Source organism: Coregonus clupeaformis, chromosome 11, assembly GCF_020615455.1.
Source record: "Coregonus clupeaformis isolate EN_2021a chromosome 11, ASM2061545v1, whole genome shotgun sequence".
In the NCBI taxonomy this organism is placed as follows: Eukaryota; Metazoa; Chordata; class Actinopteri; order Salmoniformes; family Salmonidae; genus Coregonus; species Coregonus clupeaformis.
Window position 1 is genome coordinate 49,093,442 of NC_059202.1, and position 25,783 is coordinate 49,119,224.

Consider the following 25,783-nt stretch of genomic DNA (forward strand, 5'->3'; position numbering starts at 1 on the left):
TGAGTCGAATCATCATTCCTATTCATATTTCATATTTTGGACATCCAGCATGACAGAAGATACATTATCTTATTACGACATGCCTCACCATTGAGTGAATTATTGCCAATACATATTAAGACATTTGTTGAAAATGAAAAATGTTGACATCAACAACACGCCAAAGGATTCAACTACTGAAACTGAAATCAAACGAATGGATCAAAGACAAACAGATCAATCCCACTCGTCAAGCCTGCTGAAGGTGTGTGGTGGTGGCATGGTAAATACCACCCCCGGCTCTACCTGGGGCATGCTTGAGGTGGTCTCCCACAGCTCTGCATATGTCATGTTCTGTGGCCTTACCGTTCTATTTCTTGACTGCCACTGAAACACAAAAATAACATTTAGTTATATCATATAAAACACAAAGTAATGGATGTGGAGCATCTATGGCCTCGGTTACACCTGGCACTTAAATGCAACCTTTGTCATCCGATCACGCCTTGCTGCATTAGGTCTGGATTCATGAAATTCACATTGTGCTCGCATTAGGTTCAGATCTGCCAGGATGGGCATTGTGTTTGGAATTTGACATAGTCTGGACGCAAATCAGGCCACCGAATATGCATAAGCAATGTAAAGAGATAGCGTAAATACTGAAAGTGGGGAAAGGTACATTCTACACAAATTACTTTCATAATAACAAAGAACAAATGTGTGTAACTGAAGGGAAATAAACGCTCATACAGCCGAAAGGGGCAAAAAATAACATGAATATCGGTGGATAATTTAAAGTAATGTAAATGAACATAGATGATGGAACATATTCCCTTTTGCTTACATGATGAACCGTTAAGGGGATATAAACATTTACCATCTAAACCATATGTGACATCTCACCTCTCTGGCTGTAAAAGTGTTCTTACTAACCAGTCCCTCAACAGCTCTCAGACTGAGCTCCACCCTCACTGGGACCTCAGAGGAGAGGAAGGCTGGGGAGAGATGGAGGGATGGAAGGATGAATGGATCAATCATTCAACAAGTCACTCAAAGAAAGAGAGCGTTGATAAGCTTAAATGTCCATCTCCCACCCATGGAGAGACCTATATACTGTATCTTACCTTCCAGACAGCCTCGGAGGTAGCGAAGCGGGCAGCTTGGCTCATCTCTTGGTCAGCTGACATATCGTAGGGGGTGAGCAAATCATTAGTGGTTCATCCACACTACCATACTATACCTTCTTAACTGGCCATGGAAAGATTAATTAAATTGTAATGATTTTGATCAAATATAAAACTGCAGTCTCACAGAAACCATTATGTTCATACTGTAAATGTAGTGTATAACAAGAGGTATTACAGAGTGTTATGGGTTTGATTACGATAATGCTATCTCTTACCTATCCAGCTCTGAGTCTGGGTCAGCTCCTGTTTTATGGGCCACTGAAGCAGCCTAGGATCGTACCGCCTGAGGGTACAGTCTGCCCTTTAACCTCTTGAGGAAGATCCAAGATGTTCATCAAGAGCTTCTGTTTGTTCATCAGCCAGTGGAGTCATCAGTGAGAGCAGCTCCTTGGTCTCCTCATCCTTCTCATACTGAGGGAGAGAAACAACACTGAACACATGCCCTTCCCTGTGTCCTACACAGGATTCATAACAAGGCAGCCATAGCCTACTGTAGGGGTGCACGTCAACAGTCTACAGTGGCTTCCTCTATCTCCTATCTTTCATTTGCACTGATCTGAACAGCAGATTGGTGAAAGCATGGTATTTGTTTTCACCCGTCCAGTTCATTCAGATCAGTATGAGCAGAGAACAGAATACAGTGACAGTGAGCCACTTCAGACTATTGAGATGCACCCAAAACCTTGGGTAAGGTGCCATGCTGTACTGTACCTCGAATTTGAGCTTGGCTCCATTGATGTCCATGCAGGAGCAGAAACACTCCCCCACAACCATGCCCATGCGCCTCACACGCACTACGCTGCTCTCCAGGTGGCTCTGCATTCCTCCCAGCATGCATTGCAGCAGCTCTGACAGGGGGGAGGACATCAGGGTCGTGATCATTAAGCACCAAACAGAAGTAAACAAACTTCAACAAGGCGGGACTATATGGACACGTCACATAACACAACGCTTATATTTTTTTTTTTTTTCTCAATTTCTCAAATGAACACAACCCAGAGGCGGACAGGTCTCTGATCGGGTGACATAATACTGTGTCGTAGTGTTGGGGGTTTTACTTGAGCATAGCTCCTGTACTGTAGCTCTGCATCACTCAGTAGTCCCACACACAGCAGCAGAGACTGGTTCACATAGAGCTACTGCTCCAGAGGGGGTTGGCCCTGGGGTTGGGCCATACCTGGACACACGCACGCACACAGTCACACACAAAGTCAACAACATTGTAATAAATACACATCATCACAACACTCACCTGTATCAGTAGTGGCCTCTCCCTGTCCTTGAGCAAGGTAGCCTAGAATAATCCTCCAAGCACAAGTCTGGGAATGAAGTTGAAGACTTCAGCTATAACAGAGGCTTTTTCAATTCCAACAATGATCGATTGACTACACTCCTAGTACAGAATGAATGACTGACTGCCCAGTTCACCATCAGTTCACCATCTCACTCATACTTGTATTAGAGCAGCAGCAGTTTATGGGTGATGACAAACTGGGACTTTTTGTTCTTCAACACCAGGTTCCCCATGATCCTTGACCTCTGTCAGGCCTAGAGGAAAAAGAAGACTTACTTTACGAGAGAAAGAGATGGGACGAAGATGCAGACTGTTTTTGACACCTTTTTATAACTTCTAGCTATCTCCCCTTCCCTTACCTGTTGACAGCCTGCACTGGCCCAGTGAGCACTCTCTCCAGCCAGCACTCTGTGACGTTCTGCAGCTGCTTCAAGCACACCCTCTGCCACACCATGTCTGAGCGCGTGCAGGAGGAGAAGCGAGGAGCCAGCACCTCAAACACTAAACCTGCAGAAAGAGACACACAATTATGTAACTCTTCAGATAATACAATGGAAAAGTGTTGCAGTTGACAATCATCAATGCAGGAGGAACACATCATGTTGAATGCAGTCTTGCTTAGCACTGTGTCCCTGAACACAGGCCTTCCCCAATGCATGGACCACAAAAGTCAGGGAGCAGTCATTTCCATCTGGTAACAACACAGTGTATTGACAGTGAATAACACACATTATATAAATTAGACAGATGGATGGCTATACAAACCTCTCGGAGCCTGAATGGTTCTCTCCAGAGCAGTCTAAGGATGTTTAATCAAACAAGTATAATGGCAAAGTTTAGAGCTTGTCAGTGAAATATAACCAAATCTAATAATTTTTCCCCCATATAAACACATATTGTTCTTGTATCGTATCATAACCCATGTATCTAGATACGTATCGGATTGTCCTGAAAGCGAAATATATATAGTGAATATATAGTGTTTTGGAATGAAAACTCTTCAAATGTATGTTTTAACATCAGCTACAAATTGTTCTACCATGAATACAAAAAGTCTGTTTAACAGTTATGCCACTGGTATGACAATAATCAGCAATAAAGTGAAGTGCATCACAGCCTAACATAACTCTGGTAAGGAGAATGCACAGCTCTCATCTTTGAACTGCATTTCCCAGTGAGTGTGCACACAGACACACACACACACACACACACACATACAAGAGAGCCAGGGAGAAGCAAAAGCTGGGTGGGCAGAGAGGTGAAGGTTTAAACCAAATATTTTTATAACCAACCCAAGATAGACCAGAGCCTGTTGTTTCCAATGGGAGCAAATTAATCATAGCTATTTGAGATCCTATTGGCGCGCTCTAGAATTTATTTGCATATTTCCGTTAGGGAACGCCTACTCTGTGACGTGCGCGTGTGCAATAAATGACTCAATTCGTCCTTGTACTCCTTTAAAACAACAAAAAAAAAATACTTTGGCAAAGGGTAAAGTGTACAAAATGCAGTTTTAGAAACAAAAAAATATTCGGAAATCAAATGCATAATCGATGAGAAAATTAGCAGAATATCAGCCAAAATCCATCTCGCTCCATCTTCTCCAACTGCTGGCCACTGGGCTTCCTCTTATCACCATATTTGGTACTGAGTGGAAACGCCAACCGGATGCTTCACATAATCTATATACTGTCCAAGTCCATATTATGGCAAGAACAGCTCAAATAAGCAAAGAGAAACAACAGTCCATTGTTATTTTAAGACATGAAGGTCAGTCAATAAGGAACATTTCTTCAAGTGCAGTCACAAAAACCATCAAGCGCTATGATGAAACTGACTTTCATGAGGACCAACACAGGAATGGAAGACCCAGAGTTACCTCTGCTGCAGAGGATTAGTTCATTAGAGTTACCAGCCTCAGAAATTGCAGCCCAAATAAATGTTTCACAGAGTTCAAGTAACAGACACATCTCAACATCAACTGTTCAGAGAAGACTGTGTGAATCAGGCCTTCATGGTCGAATTGCTGCAAAGAAACCACTACTAAAGGACACCAATAAAAAGAAGAGACTTGCTTGGGCCAAGAAACACGAGCAATGAACATTAGACCGGTGGAAATGTGTCCTTTGGTCTGGAGTCCAAACTGGAGATTTTTGGTTCCAACCGCCGTGTCTTTGAGAGACTCGGTGTGGTGAACGGATGATATCTGCATGTGTATTTCCCACCATAAAGCATGGAGGAGGAGGTGTGATGGTGTGGGGGTGCTTTGCTGGTGACACTGTCTGTGATTTATTTAGAATTCAAGGCACACTTAACCAGCATGGCTACCACAGCACACCTCCAGGCTGTGTAAGGGCTATTTTAACAAGAAGGAGAGTGATGGAGTGTTGCATCAAATTACCTGGCCTCCACAATACCCCGACCTCAACCAAATTGAGATGGTTTGGGATGAGTCGGTCCGCAGAGTGAAGGAAAAGCAAGTGCTCAGCAAATGTGAAAACTCCTTTAAGACTGTTGGAAAAGCATTCCATGTGAAGCTGGTTGAGAGAATGCCAAGAGTGTGCAAAGCTGTCATCAAGGCAAAGGGTGGCTATTTGAAGAATCTCAAATATAAAATGTATTTTGATTTGTTTAACACTTTTTTGGTTACTACATGATTCCATATGTGTTATTTCATAGTTTTGATGTCTTCACTATTATATTACAATGTAGAAAATAGTAAAAAATAAAGAAAACCCCTTGAATGAGTAGGTGTTCTAAAACTTTTGACCGGTAGTTTACATTTTGGCCTTTCAGAGGGGGACGGACTGACTAGTCTTTGGGCATTGTCCTTTTGGACCATTTTCCATGCAGCTCCAGGTGACAGAGAGCACATACATTCGGGCCGAGCCTACACGTGTGTGTGACAGGGCTTCAGACAGACAGTAACGTCGTCAGTGGCATGTGTCAGTGGAGGGTCATTGCTGCCAAACAGACAGTGAGGGCCAAGGCACCAAGAGCAGAGCAGACCTTTACAAAGTCAACACATTTTGAGCCATGTTGACTGTAGATTATGCATCTCAGACTGTGCAAAAGCATATCTCCTGCTATGTATGGCCTGGGGTTCAGTTTCTCAGGACCATTCTCAATATGTATTATTTGATATTACAGGGATCTGTCATTGTATTGTGATTAATATGATATTGATTCAATATGAGTCTGATTTCAAAGAGGCCTTTTGTTTATCACAATCAGATTGGACTGTAGGCTATTTACTAATGCAATCAAGATTATGGCTTTACCCATTTTCAAAAGCTACCACAACACTAAGGCAATTTCATGTGAATAAGAAAAGTGAATGTGACCAAATAACTCAACGACCGATCTCCATTAGGCAATGGAGAATTCCTCTCATCCTTTTTTGTGGTAAGGGACATTTTTACGAAGCTGGATTCACGAGCCCCATGTTGATGTTCTTCGATTGGGTGGTTGGGGTGAAAGGTGGACTGGTGAGAGAGAAAATGAGAGCTTTTTTCTTTGTGCAGAGTGGTGGTCGGGCAGTCAGTCTAGGCAAGCCAGTTAAATGCATACAGCAGGGCGTACGCCCTGGGGGTGTCTGGGTAATTGCTGGCAAGTCATAAAGGGCAAATGGAATGTTTACACTACCCTGGGGTCACCAGCATCATGTGAGCACACACACACACTCGCGTGATGAGCGCCACCCAGCTTACACATTTCTGTTAGTTAGGGGAACATTCTATCTAGGTTAGCAAAAACCCTCTGAGAACCTTTTTCACATGTTTTGGAATTAGAGGTAGGAGATCATTCCCTTCATGTCAAACAGAACATACCCAGAACGTGGTTATCATGTTCTTAGAATATACAATATTAATGTTCTAGACATGTTTCATGGGACGTTGCAAGAACATTAATGTGTCCAGTTTTCTCTGGGTTAGGAGAATATTCCATCAACATCCCACCAACATGCACAGAACATGGTTGCTATGTTATCAGAACATAAGATGTTAATGTTCTAGATACGTTTCTTGGGAACATTCCAAACAGAAGATTCCCAATTAGAGGTAACCAAACGTTTGCTAGCATGCTAGCCTAGCTGGGTAAGTTAGCTAGCTAACGTTACAGTCCTGTATTGAACTCTGAAAGCCATCAGCTAAATCATATAGCTATCTTTGGTATACACACTGTCAATCAATTTCACCTATGCCATTGTAGTCACTGCTAGACTGGTAGCTAGCTACCTTCAGCAGAGTAAACATGTTTGTTTGTTTGTCTGTTCTGAAAGGCCCCAGAGTCTGCAACACCACTAAGCAAGGGGCACCATGAAGACCAAGGAGCTCTCCAAACAGGTCAGGGACAGTTGTGGAGAACTACGGATCAGGGTTGGGTTATAAAAAAATATCAGAAACTTTGAACATCCCACGGAGCACCATTTAATTAATTATTAAAAAATGGAAAGAATATGGCACCACAACACACCTGCCAAGAGAGGGCCGCCCACCAAAACTCATGGACCAGGCAAGGAGGGGATTAATCAGAGAGGCAACAAAGAGACCAAAGATAACCTGAAGGAGCTGCAAAGCTCCACAGCGGAGATTGGAGTATTTGTCCATAGGACCACTTTAAGCCGTACACTCCACAGAGCTGGGCTTTACGGAAGAGTGGCCAGAAAAAAGCCATTGCTTAAAGAAAGAAATAAGAAAACACGTTTGGTGTTCGCCAAAAGGCATGTGGGAGACTCCTCAAACATATGGAAGAAGGTACTGGTCAGATGAGACAAAAATTGAGCTTTTTGGCCATCAAGGAAAACGCTATGTCTGGCGCAAACCCAACACCTCTCATCACCCCGAGAACACCATCGGCAGGGACTGGGAAACTGGTCAGAATTGAAGGAACGATGGATGGCGCTAAATACAGGGAAATTCTTGAGGGAAACTTGTTTCAGTCTTCCAGAGATTTGAGACTGGGACAGAGGTTCACCTTCCAGCAGGACAATGACCCTAAGCATACTGATAAAGCAACACTCATTCTAATCAGACAGGTTTTTTACATGGAAGATACATTGTAGATAATATAAGGCAAGTACTGGAAACAATAGAACACTATGGAAAATCTGGGAAACCAGGCCTGCTATTCATAGCAGACTTCGAAAAGGCATTTGATAGAGTACGAATGGGGTTTATATTTAAATGCCTGGAGCATTTCAATTTTGGAGAATAAAATGGGTCAAAATCATGTATAGTAACCCTAGGTGCAAAATAGTCAATAATGGCTATTTCTCAGAAAGTTTTAAACTGTCAAGAGGAGTGAAACAAGGTTGTCCACTATTGGCATATCTATTTATTATGGCCATCGAGATGTTAGCTATTAAAATCAGATCCAACAATAATATCAAGGGATTAGAAATCCAGGGCTTAAAAACAAAGGTGTCATTGTACGCTGATGATTCATGTTTTCTTTTAAATCCACAACTAGAATCCCTCCACAGCCTCATAGAGGATCTAGATACATGTTCTAACCTTTCTGGATTACAACCAAATTATGACAAATGTACTATATTACCTATTGGACCACTAAAAAATACAATTTTTACATTACCATGTAGTTTACCAATAAAATGGTCTGATGGTGATGTGGATATACTCGGAATACATATCCCAAAGGAATTAAATGATCTCACTCCAATACATTTTAATAGAAAGTTAGCAAAAATAGATAAGATCTTGCTACCATGGAAAGGTAAATACCTGTCAACTTGTGGAAAAATCACCCTGTGTCACGGATTCCGCCGAGGCTGCTCCTCCTCCTTGTACGAGCAGGCGTCGGCGGTCGCCGTCCCCGGAGTACTAGCTGCCACCGATCTTTGTTCTGTGTGTGATTGCTTTTGTCTGTCTGTCACACCTGTGTCCAATTGTTTATTGATCACCTGTCCTATAAGTTCTGTCTGTTTGCTTAGTAGGATTGTGTGTTGTTGTTCGCCTGTCGTAGTGCTGCGTGTTTCGTTTCTTGTTTTCTGTTTTAGTGTTTTACGCATTGTGCGTAATGTTCGCCTCTGTGTTTTTCGAGGCAGTTTGTTTACCGTTTCCTTGTTGGATTATTTGAGTAAACTCTGTTGGACTGAGCCTCGGTGTCCTGCGCCTGACTTCCACCCCACATACACCTCACCTCTTGACACCCTGATTAACTCTTTAGTATTATCCCAGATTACCTAATTGCTTATGGTCTTGCCTACGCCTAACGAACAGTTTTTTAAATTATATGAGAAAAAACTATTCCATTTTATTTGGAACGGTGTCACACCCTGGCTCTGGGACTCTATATGTTGAGCCAGGGTGTGTTCATTCTATGTGTTTATTTCTATGTTGGTAGTTCTAGTTTGGTTATGTCTATGTTGGCCTGAGTGACTCCCAATCAGAGGCAACGAGTGTCAGCTGTCGTTGGTTGTCTCTGATTGGGAGCCATATTTAAACTGTCTGTTTTCCCTTTGTGTTTGTGGGTTCTTGTTCCAGTTGGTCATTGTTACCGTGGACTTCACGAGTCGTTTCTTGTTTTGTTGGTTGTGTATGTTATCACTGAAGATAATAAATACCATGTTCGTTCAACACGCTGCGCATTGGTCTCTCCCTGACGATCGTGACAGAAGAACCCACCATAAAAGGACCAAGCAGCGTGTCCAGGAGCAGGCAGCCTGGACATGGGAGGAGATATTGGACGGTAAAGGGTCCTGGACCTGGGAGGAAATCCTGGCCGGGATGGATCGCCGGCCATGGAGTGAGACAGTGGAGAGGCGACGGAGAGAGGAGCAGCGGCGTCAGCAGTGTCAACGTCGGACAGGCGAGAGGCAACCCCAGAAATTTTTTAGGGGGGGGCACACGGCATGGACGACGGGGCTGACGGAGGCAGAAAAGGGGCGGATTCAGAAGGCCACCAGGTTACGGGGGCCACTGGGCAAAGCAGGGAAGGAAGGTGTAGAGGCACGGCGAGAGGTACTGGGGTGTGTAACCAGTCCGGTCCGGCCCGTTCCAGATCCCGAGGTAGAGCCAGTGGTGTGTGTCCCCAGTACGGTCCGGCCTGTTCCGGCCCCTTGCACCAAGTGTACGGTGTGCGTCGCCAGCCCAGTCCGGCCTGTCCCTGCTCCACGCACCAAGCCTACGGTGTGCGTCGCCAGCCCAGTCCGGCCTGTCCCTGCTCCACGCACCAAGTCTACGGTGTGCGTCGCCAGCCCAGTCCGGCCTGTCCCTGCTCCACGCACCAAGTCTACGGTGTGCGTCGCCAGCCCAGTCCGGCCTGTCCCTGCTCCACGCACCAAGCCTACGGTGTGCGTCGCCAGCCCAGTCCGGCCTGTCCCTGCTCCACGCACCAAGCCTACGGTGTGCGTCGCCAGCCCAGCCCGGCCTGTCCCTGCTCCACGCACCAAGCCTACGGGGTGCGTCGCCAGCCCAGCCCGGCCTGTCCCTGCTCCACGCACCAAGCCTACGGTGTGCGTCGCCAGCCCGGTCCGGCCTGTCCCTGCTCTACGCACCAAGCCTACGGTGTGCGTCGCCAGCCCAGTCCAGCCTGTCCCTGCTCTACGCACCAGGCCTACGGTGTGCGTCGCCAGCCCAGTCCGGCCTGTCCCTGCTCCACGCACCAAGCCTACGGTGTGCGTCGTCAGCCTGGTAAGGCCCGTTCCTCCTCCACGCACCAAGCCAGGGGTGCGAGTCGTCAGCCTGGTAAGGCCCGTTCCTCCTCCACGCACCAAGCCAGGGGTGCGAGTCGTCAGCCTGGTAAGGCCCGTTCCTCCTCCACGCACCAAGCCAGGGGTGCGCGTCGTCAGTCCAGCACAACCCGTGCCTGGGTCACCGGTGCCTGGTAAGGTACCGGTCAACTGCTCCACTACGGAGCTGAAGCTAACCGCTCCTGCTAAGTCCAGTTCAGCTCCAGCCAGCTGGGCCAGACTGGACCAGGGGCGCTATGGGGGGTTTATTGGAGGGTGGTGGGCAAGGCCGGAGCCAGAACCGCCGCCGAGGAGGTATGCCCACCCAGCCCTCCCCTGTTTTGTTCAGGTTGAGGCGCGGTCGCAGTCCGTGCCTTTAGGGGGGGGTACTGTCACACCCTGGCTCTGGGACTCTATATGTTGAGCCAGGGTGTGTTCATTCTATGTGTTTATTTCTATGTTGGTAGTTCTAGTTTGGTTATGTCTATGTTGGCCTGAGTGACTCCCAATCAGAGGCAACGAGTGTCAGCTGTCGTTGGTTGTCTCTGATTGGGAGCCATATTTAAACTGTCTGTTTTCCCTTTGTGTTTGTGGGTTCTTGTTCCAGTTGGTCATTGTTACCGTGGACTTCACGAGTCGTTTCTTGTTTTGTTGGTTGTGTATGTTATCACTGAAGATAATAAATACCATGTTCGTTCAACACGCTGCGCATTGGTCTCTCCCTGACGATCGTGACAAACGGCAAGCCAGACAAAATTAAACGGGCCTATTTATATAATGAATATGAATTCAAAGGACAGAAATGATTAAATATTAAAGCATTAGACCTACCACTAAAAGGTGCAGTCATACAAAAGTTATACTTAAATCCGAACTGGTTCTCCAGCAAATTAGTAAGATTGTCTCACCCAATGTTCAAGAATGGCCTTTTTCCCTTTATTCAGATTACAACCTCTCAATTTCAGTTATTTGAAAAGGAAATAATCTCCCAAATATCACTATTTCTAAAACAAGCCTTAAAGTTGGTTGCAATTTCAATTTAATCCTCCAGAAACGACAGAACAAATAATGCAACAAATGTTGTGGTTAAACTCAAATATACTAATTGACAAAAAAACTCTTATTTTTTTACAAAATTTAAATAAAACAATGTATAATCTTCGTAAATGATATCATCGGTAGGACTGATGGAGTTATGTCGCACATGCAGCTAACAAAAACATATGGAAATGTCTGCTCTACCCAAAATTACAACCAAATAATTGCAGCATTACCGCAAAAATGGAAGAGGAAAGTGGAAGGGGGAGAAAGTAAGGAACTTGTCTGTCGGCCTTGCATTAAAGAACATAATTGGTTAAAGAAAACTGTGATAAATAAAAAAGTATACCAGTTTCATATAAGGACCAAAGGATTGACAGCCGTCCCATATAGATTGCAAAATAGTTGGGAAGATATTTTTGACGTTCCGATCCCATGGCATAGTGTAGTTGTAGGTTGGGAGCTTTTGTGAAAGAGCACAGTTAGAAAGATATGGCATATAGAAGCAAATCGGATGGACATCATGAAAATGATCAGAGAGGTTGAGGGTAGAAGAAGTTTAGGAGAAAAAACTAACAAAACAACTCAGGTTATCTGGAGTCATTCCACAGGGCCCTGCTGAAAAATACCCCAAAGCGGGGGCATTTTGGGTACACAAGAATGAGGGAGCAGACACACCTTGCTGTTATGGAGCACAACAAGATTGTGGGACAGAAACCAGTAAGGGACACTGAAAGGTATAAAAACAAGACTACAACAGTAATGACACAACCACTTCAGTTTTCTCTCTGCAAATTCTCAAAACAAAATACAAAGAAATGCCTACAAAATTCCCCTGCAAAGGGCTACGGTTGACAAGAATGATCTGTCAAAATCAATGGGCTGGGGGAGGTTTACAGACAGTACTTTGAGATGAGGAAGGGGTTCTTGGTTGTGCTTAGAGACAGCACATGTATATTGGTGTGTATGAGAACAATTGAGGTGCCATTTCTCCTCAATCTCCCATACACAACAATTAATACTGTGTAAGAACTGCCTTCCTAATACTTTTCACACCTTCTTTAGCCCCTCAGCCCATTCACCTTGCTGACTGATCTTTCCTCTCAAAAGCAGCTCCCAATGTCCCCTCATTGTCCCTAAACAATATGCTTGCCAGTCCCATTCGGTTGATACCTTTACCAACAAAGGTGTGTTGCCCTTAGTCCCTTCCACAAAAAGTGTAAAATGCTAAGACCACAACCATGTCTTTCCAGGAGATGTGCAGTACCAGCAAATGTTCTGCAAGAGGACCAAACAGTTTGTGGTTAAGAAGCCCTATATCACTTTTGTCTTATAAATAATAATAGGTCATTTTGCAGACGCTCTTATCCAGAGGGACTTCCAGGAGCAATTAGGGTTAAGTGCCTTGCTCAAAGGCACATCGACAGATTTTTCACCTAGGCGGCTCGGGGATTAGAACCAGCGACCTTTCGGTTACAGGCACAACGCTCTTAACCACTAAGCTACCTGCCGCCCTTGTCCAGCTGGTCGTTCACCGCAGACAGGACAAGCCCATTGCCATAAGCACAAAGAGTCTCAGCTTCCCCAGCCCACCATTGCCAGTGTACCGAAGCCGGATAAAGGACTATGGCTGCGTTTACACAGGTAGCCCAATTCAGATATTTTTTTCACTAAAGAGATCAGAATTGGGCTGCCTGTGTGAACGCAGCCAGTGTGGCTCAGCATAAGACGATGTAGAACAGGGGTCTCCAACCCTGTTCCTGGAGAGCTACCCTCCTGTAGGTTTTCGCTCCAACCCCTGTTGTAACTGACCTGGTTCATCTTATCAACCAGCTAATTATTAGAATCAGGTGTGCTAGATTAGGGTTGGAGTAAAAACCTACAGGACGGAAGCTCTCCAGGAACAGGGTTGGAGAGGCCTGATGTAGAATAAATATGGATATTGTCTATCAATCTTTGAAATGTGTCTGCCCTTATGAATTCACAGAATATATGTATATAAGCTGTACAGGGCTTTGTAGCATCAAACAGATGCTAGACATTCAGATATCCAAAGACTGTTTGTGTATTTGTCCAAATCTAAAATACAGGAGAGTGTACACTATTTAATGCTAACTCAAGACAACTGGGTACTCAACAACAATGTTATATAGTAAAAGTAACATACAAAACAAATTGTATGAAGAGCGTAGTACAGTTCAGTGTGTCTCAGGTGTAGAGACACAATATGAAATTGTATGCACTCACTAACTGTAAGTCGCTCTGGATAAGAGCGTCTGCTAAATGACTAAAATGTAAAATGTAGAGACACACAATTGCAGAGAACTGTAGTTACAGATTGTTACACCAGATAACGTGATTTACCCAAAGACTTTTGCCGACATCGTGTCTATTTCCAGTCTTCTCTCATTGATCGAGATAGGTGGGTGTCCACCCCAAAGTGCTGCATGTCAAGATGACAGAGACCTTTCTCGATCAATGAGTGAGAAGACTTGAAATAGACACAATGGTGGTGCACATATTGTTGGATTACTTTATGCAGCAAAAAAAAGTATTTATTTTAATATCAAAGCAAATATTTTTATAGTAAAACCAACTTCAGTTTTAGAGACTTACAACAATAAACTTAGCTAGCTTGTTGGATATGTAATACTTGTTATTTACATCTGTTTGGAATCCTATTATGCATCACGCCTATAATTCTGTGAGATTGAAATGCATCCAAGGTCATAATCATAACCAATGTCAACCCTCATCAATGATGTTACATTGCTAGCTAGTAAAATTATTTACAGTTGCTGATGTTACACGTTTGCTAATAAGTTACTAATGTGAAGAATGGCGCATAAGAAGTTAGCAGGCGCCAGGCTAACTAGCTAGCGAACTCCAGTCATGTGCTAACGTTTGCTGGTAAATCTAATTTAGTTGGCTGGTTGTAATGTTGTAGCTTGCTGTTTATTAGCTAGCCATATCTATGACTAAAAAGACAAGAGGTTTTACAATTGAGATACAAAAGATATCGGATTGTAAAACCTCTTCTATTTTTAGTCATAGACATGGCTACCGGTAGTTGTTTAGCTAGCTACATAGCTAGCTAAGTTAGCAAACAGAACAATTATTTGATTTTCCCCCCACCTTAACACAGTGGTATGTTAGCCAACAATACACAAGAGTGTTTCAGTAGATAAACTAAAGTTAGCTAGCTAGCTAGCTAGGTGGCTTGCAGGAACAATTGTTTAATTGGCTAGGCACCGTATTGGTCATCTGCCCTCTTGGTGCTGGCATCGGCTGTAGCTGAGCTTCTAATTTTAGCTAAATCCAACTCTTTGTTTCAAATCATCTTCGCTATATTCCGGTTGAAACATGTATGGTTGAATGTCGTCACGTACAGTGCATTCGGAAAGTATTCAGACACCTTCACTTTTTCCACATTTTGTTACGTTACAGCCGTATTCTACAAAATTGATATAAAAAAATATTTTTCCTCATCAATCTACACACAATACCCCATAATGACAAGGCAAAAACAGGTTTTTAGAAATGTTTGCACAATTTTACAACTAAAAAACAGAAATACCTTATTTACATAAGTATACAGACCCCTTGCTATGAGACTCGAAATTGAGCTCAGGTGCATCCTTTTTCCATTGATCATCCTTAAGATGTTTCTACAACTTGATTGGAGTCCGCCTGTGGTAAATTCAATTGATTGGACATGATTTGGAAAGGCACACACCTGTCTATATAAAGTCCTACAGTTGACAGTGCATGTCAGGGCAAAAACCAAGCCAAGAGGTCGAAGGAATTGTCCGTAGAGCTCCGTGACAGGATTGTGTTGGTGCACAGATCTGGGGAAGGGTACAAAACAAATTATGCAGCATTGAAGGTCCCCAAGAACACAGTGGCCATCATTCTTAAATGGAAGAAGTTTGGAACCACCAAGAATCTTCCTATAGCTGGCCGCCCGGCCAAACTAAGCAATCGGGGGAGGGCCTTGGTCAGGGAGGTGATCAAGAACCATCGATGGTCACTCTGACAGAGCTCTAGAGTTCCTCTGTGGAGATGGGAGAACCTTCCAGAAGGACAACCATCTCTGCAGCACTCCACCAATCAGGCATTTATGGTAGAGTGGCCAGACTGAAGCCACTCCTCAGTAAAATACACATGACAGCCCGCTTGGAGTTTGAAGACTCTCAGACCATGAGAAACAAGATTCTCTAGTCTGATGAAACCAAGATTGAACTCTTTGGCCTGGATGCCAAGCATCACATCTGGAGGAAACCTTGCACCATACCTACGGTGAAGCATGAATACTTTCCGAATGCACTGTAGCTAATAGATACTCCATCATCGAATTCGTCATAGGGTGTATCATTCAGCGCGAGAAGCCCTGACCTGCCTTCCTCCTGTGCAATTATTTGTGAAACACATCTCACTGTCCTAGAAATGCCTAAAACATGATGAAAACAAGCCCAGATTCCCCCAGGGTGAAATTCTCCTTTAAAAGCAAAGATTCCATGTAGCTGGTATGTCTGTCAGACTCACTGATGGACTCTTACAAGTCATAGAGAAAAAGACAATTGTGTTATTCTTTGTAGATTAGCAGTGGAAAGTTTCGATCCTCAAGGTCTTTATCAGAACCATCAGAATTATTGACTGAAAGTCCTAAGCTATGGTTCTCATCTAGCATTCAACACATCTCAGCTACTTTGTAGTCATGGAATAACAATAGGCTGTATATCATGTAGAAGACCAGGATCAACTGCTCAACATCCTGGTCATAAACTGAAGATGAAGATCCTGCTCATTAATTAAAATTAGAATTCGGGTTGTGAGTGTTATGACCCCAGGAAAACTAGCTCTCGTCATGGCGTCAGCTAATGGGGATCCTAATAAAATAAAATAAAATGTTATCTACCTGATATCTAACTGTTGCTGTTATTGTTTGTCGTGTTCTTTCCCACCATGCCCTCCCACTGGGCACAGACATCAATTCAACATCTATTCTATGTTGGTTCAACATCATTTCATTGAACGTTGATTTAACCAGTGTTTGCCCAGTGGGCTGGGGCTGCTGACCTCTGACCCCTGATGACTCCCAGGCTCTGAGTTCAGTCTGTGGTTAACCGGGGGTGTCTGAGGTGAGGGCACGCCTCCCTGCCCTCCCGACCTGGCTGGCAGTGAACTACCCAGACACCCCTAGGGCATGTTGGAGACAAACTACCCGCCACAATAAAACCAAAATTGGGTTCGCAGCCCAGGCCATACCTCAATGCAGAAACCACAAGCCCTAGCCTTACCATCAGGGAGAATGATGAGCCTTGTGGTTAACACAGTCATTTAAAAGTGGTTTAACTTTTGTTTTGTTGAGTTCAATGGGATGGTGTCTGTGTGAGTGATAATAGCAATACCCCATATATAATGTAGAACACACATGCCTCTCTGACATGCAGAATAAGGAATCACGTCAGCTCTTCTTCTTCTTCTTCTTCTTCTTCTTCTTCTTCTTCTTCTTCTTCTTCTTCTTCTTCTTCTTCTTCTTCTTCTTCTTCTTCTTCTTCTTCTTCTTCTTCTTCTTCTTCTTCCAGCCCCTTCCCTCACTCCTGGGCCCCTTAGCTCCTGTCAGAGTTTCAGATTTATACTACCTGCAGTAGATTCCAACTGACAAAACCAACGGCCTCTTTACCTGACATGTAAAATATAAGAGGAGAAAGTCCTCTGGGGTTCGGCTATAAATCTGAAAATGTCTCTCCTCTCTTGATTGATGTTCTATGCAATATCACATGCAGGCAAATTATGTGAGGTTAAAGACTTTTAGAATTAAAAAGCAATTGTAGGCAATTCATTTAATGTTTCTACATGAGCTTTGGACCTATTTGTAGTGTTAGAATGATCTTGTTTCCTGCACCAAGTTGCTGTTCTTGGCAGTAAACAACTCGCAGCGTCCAAACCAAAGTCTGTAGTTGTAATCTTTTTCCCCTCTCACTCCAAATTGGCTTTTGCGTCAGCTTGGTCTCAGCCTAAGCACAACCTCCAGAAACTCGACAGGTTTTAAATGTTTTTTTTGGATGAACAGAAGAGAAGACCCCTCTTTAAAATGTCAGCAACAGCTTTCTAACAGTCTTTAATTGTGGGCACTTTCCATTTCACAGTCAAAATTTGAAAGATGTGGTCCGGGTTACTGTGACGAAAAGAGAGATTGGATCTATTACCACCCCGTGGAGGTATCTAGGGCTAGTGGAAGTGCGATGGTAGAGTACAGTAGCAACCAGAACAAGCAGGGGATTGAGTGTTGGTGAAAGCCCCTCTTGTTAGGTAGCTTTCCTGCAGTCTGATTCCAAGCTCAATGTCTGTGTCCCAAATTGCACCCTATATTACCAATTTCAGGCACTACTTTTGGCCAGGGCCAATAGGGCCACTGGTAGGGAATAGGATGCAATTTGGTTAAGCATCTCATGCTCCAAAGATCCCTGGTGGGATAGCAGCGCTGCTTCCCACCACAACAAAATGAAGCACCACGGGAGGGTCCCCCTTCGATTCCAGGCCAAGACTCTGGGAGCTCTACTGAGCTAGAGCCAGACATCCGCTGGAAATGGAGCTGTGAATCATATCAAGATCCTGTGAGAGGGGAATGTAATTAAATGGATTTCAGATTTTCCACAACTAGCTTTTCCAATGTTCTGTGGATGGGTAAGCACGACTGCTGAAGTCACAGAGAAAGAGAAAGAGAGAGAGAACGAGAGGGAGCGAGAGAGAGAATGAAAAAACAGAATTGTGTAGTATGTCTGCCATAGAGAGATATAGCTACAGTACACAGTGTTACTGTGAGAATGCATGAATAGCGGCCTCCGGTAACCTGCTGATAGAACAACAGAGAGTATATACAGTATTTCACTCTACATACTTTATGAATTAGACCTGTGACTAAGGCCATCTAGGAAAACATTTATGCTCGCCATATAGAGACTTAGGCTAGGAGCTACAGTACAGTTTTACTGTAAGACTGTTAGACTCTTAAACAGTGGCCTCCGGTAAACCGCTGAGAGAACAACAGAGAAGTATTTATTTCACTTCTGCTGCGTGAGAATCATCGAGACATTTTACAGCCCTTTAACCATTTATACTATTATGTGTGTTTTTCCGCGTTATTTGTAATTTATTTTGTACATAATGTTTTTGCCATCGTCTCTTATAACCAAAAAGAGCTTCTGGATATCAGGACAGCGATTACTCACCTCGTATTGGACGAAGATTTTTTCTTCAACGAGGCGGCCGCGAAGGATATCATACAGACACCCGACAAGGCCCAAATCCCCGTCATTCGCGTGAGGAAGAGACGGAGATATCGTGGACGTAAATCGGGGTGCCTTGTAAGGATCCGACAGCGAGCGAGTAAACTGCCTCTTCCATTAATCCTATTAGCCAATCTTCAATCATTGGATAACAAATTGGATGACCTAAGATTACGGTTATCCTACCAACGGGACATTAAAAACTGTAATATCCTATGTTTCACCGAGTCGTGGCTGAACGACGACAATGATAACATACAGCTAGCGGGCTATACGCTACATCGGCAGGATAGAACGGCTGACTCCGGTAAGACAAGGGGTGGCGGTCTGTGTATATTTGTAAACAACAGCTGGTGCACAAAATCAAATACTAAGGAAGTCTCGAGGTTTTGCTCGCCTGAGGTAGAGTATCTTATGATAAGCTGTAGACCACACTATTTACCAAGAGAGTTTTCATCTATATTTTTCATAGCTGTCTATTTACCACCACAAACCAATGCTGGCAGTAAGATTGCACTGAATGAGTTGTACAAGGCCATAAATCAACAGGAAAACGCTCATCCAGATGCAGCGCTCCTAGTGGCCGGGGACTTTAATGCAGGGAAACTTAAATCCGTTCTACCTAATTTCTACCAGCATGTTAAATGTGCAACCAGAGGAAAAAAATCTCTAGACCACCTTTACTCCACACACAGAGACGCATACAAAGCTCTCCCTCGCCCTCCATTTGGCAAATCTGACCATAACTCTATCCTCCTGATTCCTGCTTATAAGCAAAAACTAAAGCAGGAAGCATCAGTGACTCGGTTAATAAAAAAGTGGTCAGATGACGCAGATGCTAAGCTACAGGACTGTTTTGCTAGCACAGACTGGAACATGTTCCGGGATTCTTCAGACAGCATTGAGGAGTACACCACATCAGTCACTGGCTTCATCAATAAGTGCATCGATGATGTCGTCCCCACAGTGACCGTACGTACATACCCCAACCAGAAGCCATGGATTACAGGAAACATCCGCACTGAGCTAAAGGGTAGAGCTGCCGCTTTCAAGGAACGGGACCCTAACCCGGACGCTTATAAGAAATCCCGCTATGCCCTCCGACGAACCATCAAACAGGCAAAGAGTCAATACAGGGCTAAGATTGAATCGTACTACACTGGCTCTGACGCTCGTCGGATGTGGCAGGGCTTGAAAACTATTACAGACTACAAAGGGAAGCACAGCCACGAGCTGCCCAGTGACACAAGCCTACCAGACGAGCTAAACCACTTCTATGCTCGCTTCGAGGCAAGCAACACTGAAGCATGCATGAGAGCACCAGCTGTTCCGGATGACTGTGTGATCACGCTCTCCGTAGCCGATGTGAGTAAGACTTTTAAGCAGGTCAACATTCACAAGGCCGCAGGGCCAGATGGATTACCAGGACGTGTACTCCGAGCATGTGCTGACCAACTGGCAAGTGTCTTCACTGACATTTTCAACATGTCCCTGACTGAGTCTGTAATACCAACATGTTTCAAGCAGACCACCATAGTCCCCGTGCCCAAGAACACTAAGATAACCTGCCTAAATGACTACAGACCCGTAACATTCACATCTGTAGCCATGAAGTGCTTTGAAAGGCTGGTCATGGCTCACATCAACAGCATTATCCCAGAAACCCTAGACCCACGAAATTTGCATACCGCCCCAACAGATCCACAGATGATGCAATCTCTATTGCACTCCACACTGCCCTTTCCCACCTGGACAAGAGGAACACCTACGTGAGAATGCTATTCCTTGACTACAGCTCAGCATTCAACACCATAGTGCCCTCAAAGCTCATCACTAAGCTAAGGATCCTGGGACTAAACACCTCCCTCTGCAACTGGATCCTGGACTTCCTGACGGGCCGCCCCCAGGTGGTAAGGGTAGATAACAACACATCTGCCACACTGATCCTCAACATAGGGGTCCCTCAGGGGTGCGTGCTCAGTCCCCTCCTGTACTCTCTGTTCACCCATGACTGCATGGCCAGGCACGACTCCAACACCATCATTAAGTTTGCCGACGACACAACAGTGGTAGGCCTGATCACCGACAACGATGAGACAGCCTATAGGGAGGAGGTCAGAGACCTGGCTGTGTGGTGCCAGGACAACAACAACCTCTCCCTCAACGTGACCAAGACAAAGGAGATGATTGTGGACTACAGGAAAAAAAAGAGGACTGAGCACGCCCCCATTCACATCGACGGGGCTGTAGTGGAACAGGTTGAGAGCTTCAAGTTCCTTGGTGTCCACATCACCAACGAACTATCATGGTCCAAACACACCAAGACAGTCGTGAAGAGGGCACGACAAAGCCTATTCCCCCTCAGGAGACTGAAAAGATTTGGCATGGGTCCTCAGATCCTCAAAAAATTATACAGCTGCACCATCGAGAGCATCCTGACTGGTTGCATCACCGTCTGGTATGGCAACTCCTTGGCCTCCGACCGCAAGGCACTACAGAGGGTAGTGCGTACGGCCCAGTACATCACTGGGGCCAAGCGTCCTGCCATCCAGGACCTCTATACCAGGCGGTGTCAGAGGAAGGCCCTCAAAATTGTCAAAGACTCCAGCCACCCTAGTCATAGACTCTTCTCCCTGCTACCGCACGGCAAGCGGTACCGGAGTGCCAAGTCTAGGTCCAAAAGACTTCTCAACAGCTTCTACCCCCAAGCCATAAGACTCCTGAACAGCTAATCATGGCTACCCGGACTATTTGCACTGCCCCCCCACCCCATCCTTTTTACGATGCTGCTACTCTGTTAATTATTTATGCATAGTCACTTTAACTCTACCCACATGTACATATTACTTCAACTATCTCAACTAGCCGGTGCCCCCGCACATTGACTCTGCACCGGTACCCCCCTGTATATATAGCCTCCCTACTGTCATTTTATTTTACTTCTGCTCTTTTTTTCTCAACACTTTTTTTGTTGTTGTTTTATTTTTACTTTTTTTGTTAAAAATAAATGCACTGTTGGTTAAGGGCTGTAAGTAAGCATTTCACTGTAATGTCTGCACCTGTTGTATTCGGCGCATGTGACCAATAAAATTTGATTTGATTTGATTTGACCATCTAGAGAAAAAAGTGCCAACGGAAGAGGGAGAGTTGTTTTGAAACCTGGCCCACGTCAGGGTTGCCTGTGTGGCGCCCAAATTTCACCCTCACCTGCCCTCAGTACAGGCGTACAGCACATCTCTCTGCCATGGAGGTGTCTACTGTGATCCCTGCTCCCATAGGGGCGACCCCAGGCTCAGGAGCATGGTCGATACCGGCATGCATGGCCACATAGGGGTGTTCCCAGGCCATGGTAGACGCCAACACAGACATCCATGCTCACAGTGAGAGCATGGAGATAGAGAGAAGAGACTACCCTCTCTGCTGACAGTGATACTGGAAACGTCATCACTACATGCTGGTGGTGAAATACAAAACAAATGACCACATGAATTAAGCGATAAGGCATGAGAACTCGGGGATTATCATGTGATAACTCCCAACTAAGAGCTGTTCTTAGACCCAAGGCGAAGCTAAGGGCTGGAAAACAGCCCTTAGGAGGGAGCTATCACACAATAATTCCCAGGTTCGAGGGCCTTATTGTTTTTATAAAACGGTTGCCAACATATATATATTTTTAAAAGATGAATTACATGTTTTCATTCAAACTTTATTTTAATGAGGAAATGAGTTTCATTTAATTCTTCCACCAGACGATATAGTACGGGTAAAAGCCAGTTGTTTGTTCTGAGGTTCTGAAGTTGCTAACCATACAGGCTGGTCGTAAATTATATTCTCATGTTTTGACCCAGTCGTTCAATTCATTCCACGTTGCTATGCTAAACAAATCATTGGCATGTAGCTAGCTAGCAGAGTTTTAATGATGACGAGAGACAAGAACTTCAATAAATAATTATTTAATAAATAATGTATAAATAGGCAACAACCAGCTGATTGTCGAGTCAATAAGATACAGTAGGATAGCTAGGCTAACGTTACTGCTCCTTTGCTAGCTAGCCAACTAAAGCTAACACACAATCACATCAAGCAGCTGAAATGACAGCAAACTATGTACATTTTCGTTTGTTTTACCTTCGTTTCTATTGCCAATTCTTTGGATGTATCATTATAATGATCCTGATAAATGAATTTGCACTCACTAACTCTAAGTCGCTCTGGATAAGAGCGTCTGCTAAATGACTAAATCAAAAATTTAAACCTGTCAATCTCATCATGTTCATATGTATGACACTGTGGAGATCGCAAAAAAAATGCTACATGTTGCACAGGTCGGATAGGCAAACAGCGAGGCTTATATTACCCCTGCTATACCAAACCAAATGTTAGGCAAGAAGCATGGGGAAATAATGTCTAGACTTTTTTACACGGGAGATTGAGTTTATGAATGCCTGGCTGGGCTGCGGGACAGTGGATGCACATTGATACCTACATTCACTTTACAGCCCTTTATTCTCTGATTGCTTTTACATGCATGCAACATCACTCTAATTCTATTCTAATCCATTCTAATTCTATTTCTATGTGAACATGATGGCAGAGTTAGTTTGCCCTGTGGCGTGGGGCATTCAGCCAAGCCATCCCTAGTTCCTGTAAGTGCTGTGATGGTGATGACACATGAGGCTGCAGTACATTCAGCTCAACCATCTGGATATCTAACTGCAGGCCAAACACAGGCAGGATAGATGGACGGACGTGCAACAGCATGCCAACTGTTTCCATGAACACCCAGTCCGTCCATCAGATCAGAGAATGTTATCGCCAGTATAGTGATGATTACCGGTTAAGAACATCTGAGGGATCATTCGTATGAAACATGGAAAAAGGGAGAAAGTAAAGACAAAGCAATGATGTGATAGATGCCAGACTCATTCCTTAATAAGACCAATAAGTTGAACTGAAATAACTGTCCAGGTCTAAAAAGCACTTGCAATGAAGAAGCGAATTTCCATTTAACATAATTTTTAGTCTAGGACTAGGCTTATTGTGTGTCTGAGAAACCGGCCCAAAGTCTGAACAGCCTAGTTGAAATTGGGATTAGATCAATTAGACTGTAAATGTCCAGGAACATCTGTAGAAAATCCCCTATATCATTGCCTGTACAGCACCTCGGTGTGATCAGGAATGCTGGTTCACTTCCTTGCCGTCTGTACTTACCTTTAATTAAAGGGCTGTGATATATCCATGGCTCGTTTACAGCACTAACAGAAAGTGCCCCAGTGTTTTCCAAAACCTTGTCGGAACAGTTTTCTAACTAACTTACTGTAGTAAAGTTTCACCAGTGTGTTTGTGTGTGTGTGTGTGTGTGTCCAAGATAAACTAAAATTGTTATACTAATTGAAAGATTAGGAAGCATGAGTTTAATAAAGTTTCCCCCCTCTGTCTCTTTGCTCACCTCTCTGCCACATCGCTTTACACTTCATATTGCACAGAGAGAGAAAGTGCATATTTTTTGGCAACGCAAAAGCAGAGTATCGAATGAACGGCCATGATCCAGGTGTGTGTAAGTAAACGCTTTTTTTCAGGAATGCTGTGGCTTGAGAAAACATTATTTTTTTTGTGCAGCTAAGGTAGCTGCGAAGTGAAGGTGGGGGAATGAAAACAACTTGGTATGAATGCAGGGTCTCACAGAGAGAGGAGTCAGGCTGGCATATACTGACGAGAGTCAGAAACCAGCCAGCTCTGATTAGAGGCGTTCACGGGTCAAAAAAGTTGTACCCGTTCCGAAATGGACCTGGGGCTTTCCCATCCGGACCCGATATGCATATTTTATATATATATATATATATATATATATATATATATACAGAGAGAGAGAGAGAGAGAGAGAGACCTGTTCGGATCCAGACCCGGTCCAATCCAAGTGAGGGAAGCAGCAGAAAAGTCCATTTGTAAGCTACTTTATTAACCGGAGCTGATAAAGCGTGAGGGAGAGGAGGTAGAAAGTGATGCTCTAGCAGGGGCCGTGCTGTGTGTTACTGTGAGTGTGAGTGAGTGACACGGGTGGAGGGAGAGACAGCAACCAAACAAGCCAACTCGCACTATAGTCACACCCGTCGCTATGGGCGGGCCATAGGGGGCCGGGCCCGCCCCAAAAAATGCTTGTGCCCCCCCCCCACTTGAGGGAATTTATTATTAAATATACGTACAGTAGGCTAATAATAATTGTGCCCTGCCCTCCCATGCATTTCATATGCCCCCCTTAAGACTGAGGTCTGGCGACGGGTCTGACTCTAGCAGACTAATAGCTGCCATGGCTAGGTTGTTTCTCTTCCAATTTGATTACATAGTCTTGATTGCATCAAACTGGGAGAAGCTAGTTAAGCTAGCTAGCCAGGCTAATTGAGGATGCATGCGCTTTCTCGTCCTACACAGTTACAAACAACAACAACTCCATTCAGAATATTAAGTAGCAGCCTACCTGTTGGCTCTTGGTCGTTGTAGCCTAGCATCTCCTTTAACTTTGAATTCCATCATTTTAATTCCATCTTCCATTGATTAGATATCTCCTAACTTTTGCCACACATGGAGGCTCTATGACTGTAGCCTATTGCCGCTTTGATGACTATTAATTGGCTAACAACAAGCTGCATGCACCACTCTCGGGAAAAGCAAGAGCATCAGCATATTTTTTTTTTTTTTAATCTCTCTCTCTCTCTCTACTGCAGCAGTCGCGTACGGGTCCTTCCGGAAATGTCAGTTAAAACTACACATATCTCAGTCCAGTGATAATCATATCAGATCCGACCCAGACCCGTGACATTATTTAGAACTCTGGATCCGGACCCGCTTGGGTCTCGGGTATTCGGGTCAGTGAGTAGGATCCGTGAAGACTTCTAGCTCTGATCCACAGTAAATGGGAGCTCTATGGAGACCATGCCACTAGTTCCCTTTTCACACTACTCAGCAGAGACAAGATGCACTGTGCTGGCCTGGTTACCCATCCACCACAGTTGCTGGAATGGTGCTAGAAAGGACAATTTGAACTGGCTCAGATATTTTTTCACATTGTCCTTTCCAGCACCATCCAGCAACTGTGGTGATGGGTAACCAGGCCAGCACAGAGCATCTTGTCTCTGGCGGCAGGTAGTCTAGAGGTTAAGAGCGTTGGGCCAGTAACCGAAAGGCTGCTGGTTCAACTCCCCGAGCTGGCAAGGTGGAATAATCTGCTGTTCTGCCCTCTGCCCTTGAGCAAGACAGGTAACCCCCATCAACTGCTCCCTTGAAGTTGATTAAAGCAGCCTCT

At 44.4% G+C, this 25,783-nt stretch overlaps 1 long non-coding RNA gene across 1 annotated transcript; it reads right to left on the minus strand.

The window, feature by feature from the left end:
• Positions 1-1,384: 1,384 nt before the first annotated feature.
• Positions 1,385-25,123, minus strand: LOC121577372. The gene is made up of 5 exons (XR_006002616.1): positions 24,959-25,123; positions 2,820-2,967; positions 2,419-2,714; positions 1,878-2,014; positions 1,385-1,577 (listed from the first exon to the last, which is right to left on the minus strand). It is a non-coding gene; the product is annotated as an uncharacterized LOC121577372 (long non-coding RNA).
• Between the last annotated feature and the right edge of the window lie 660 nt (positions 25,124-25,783).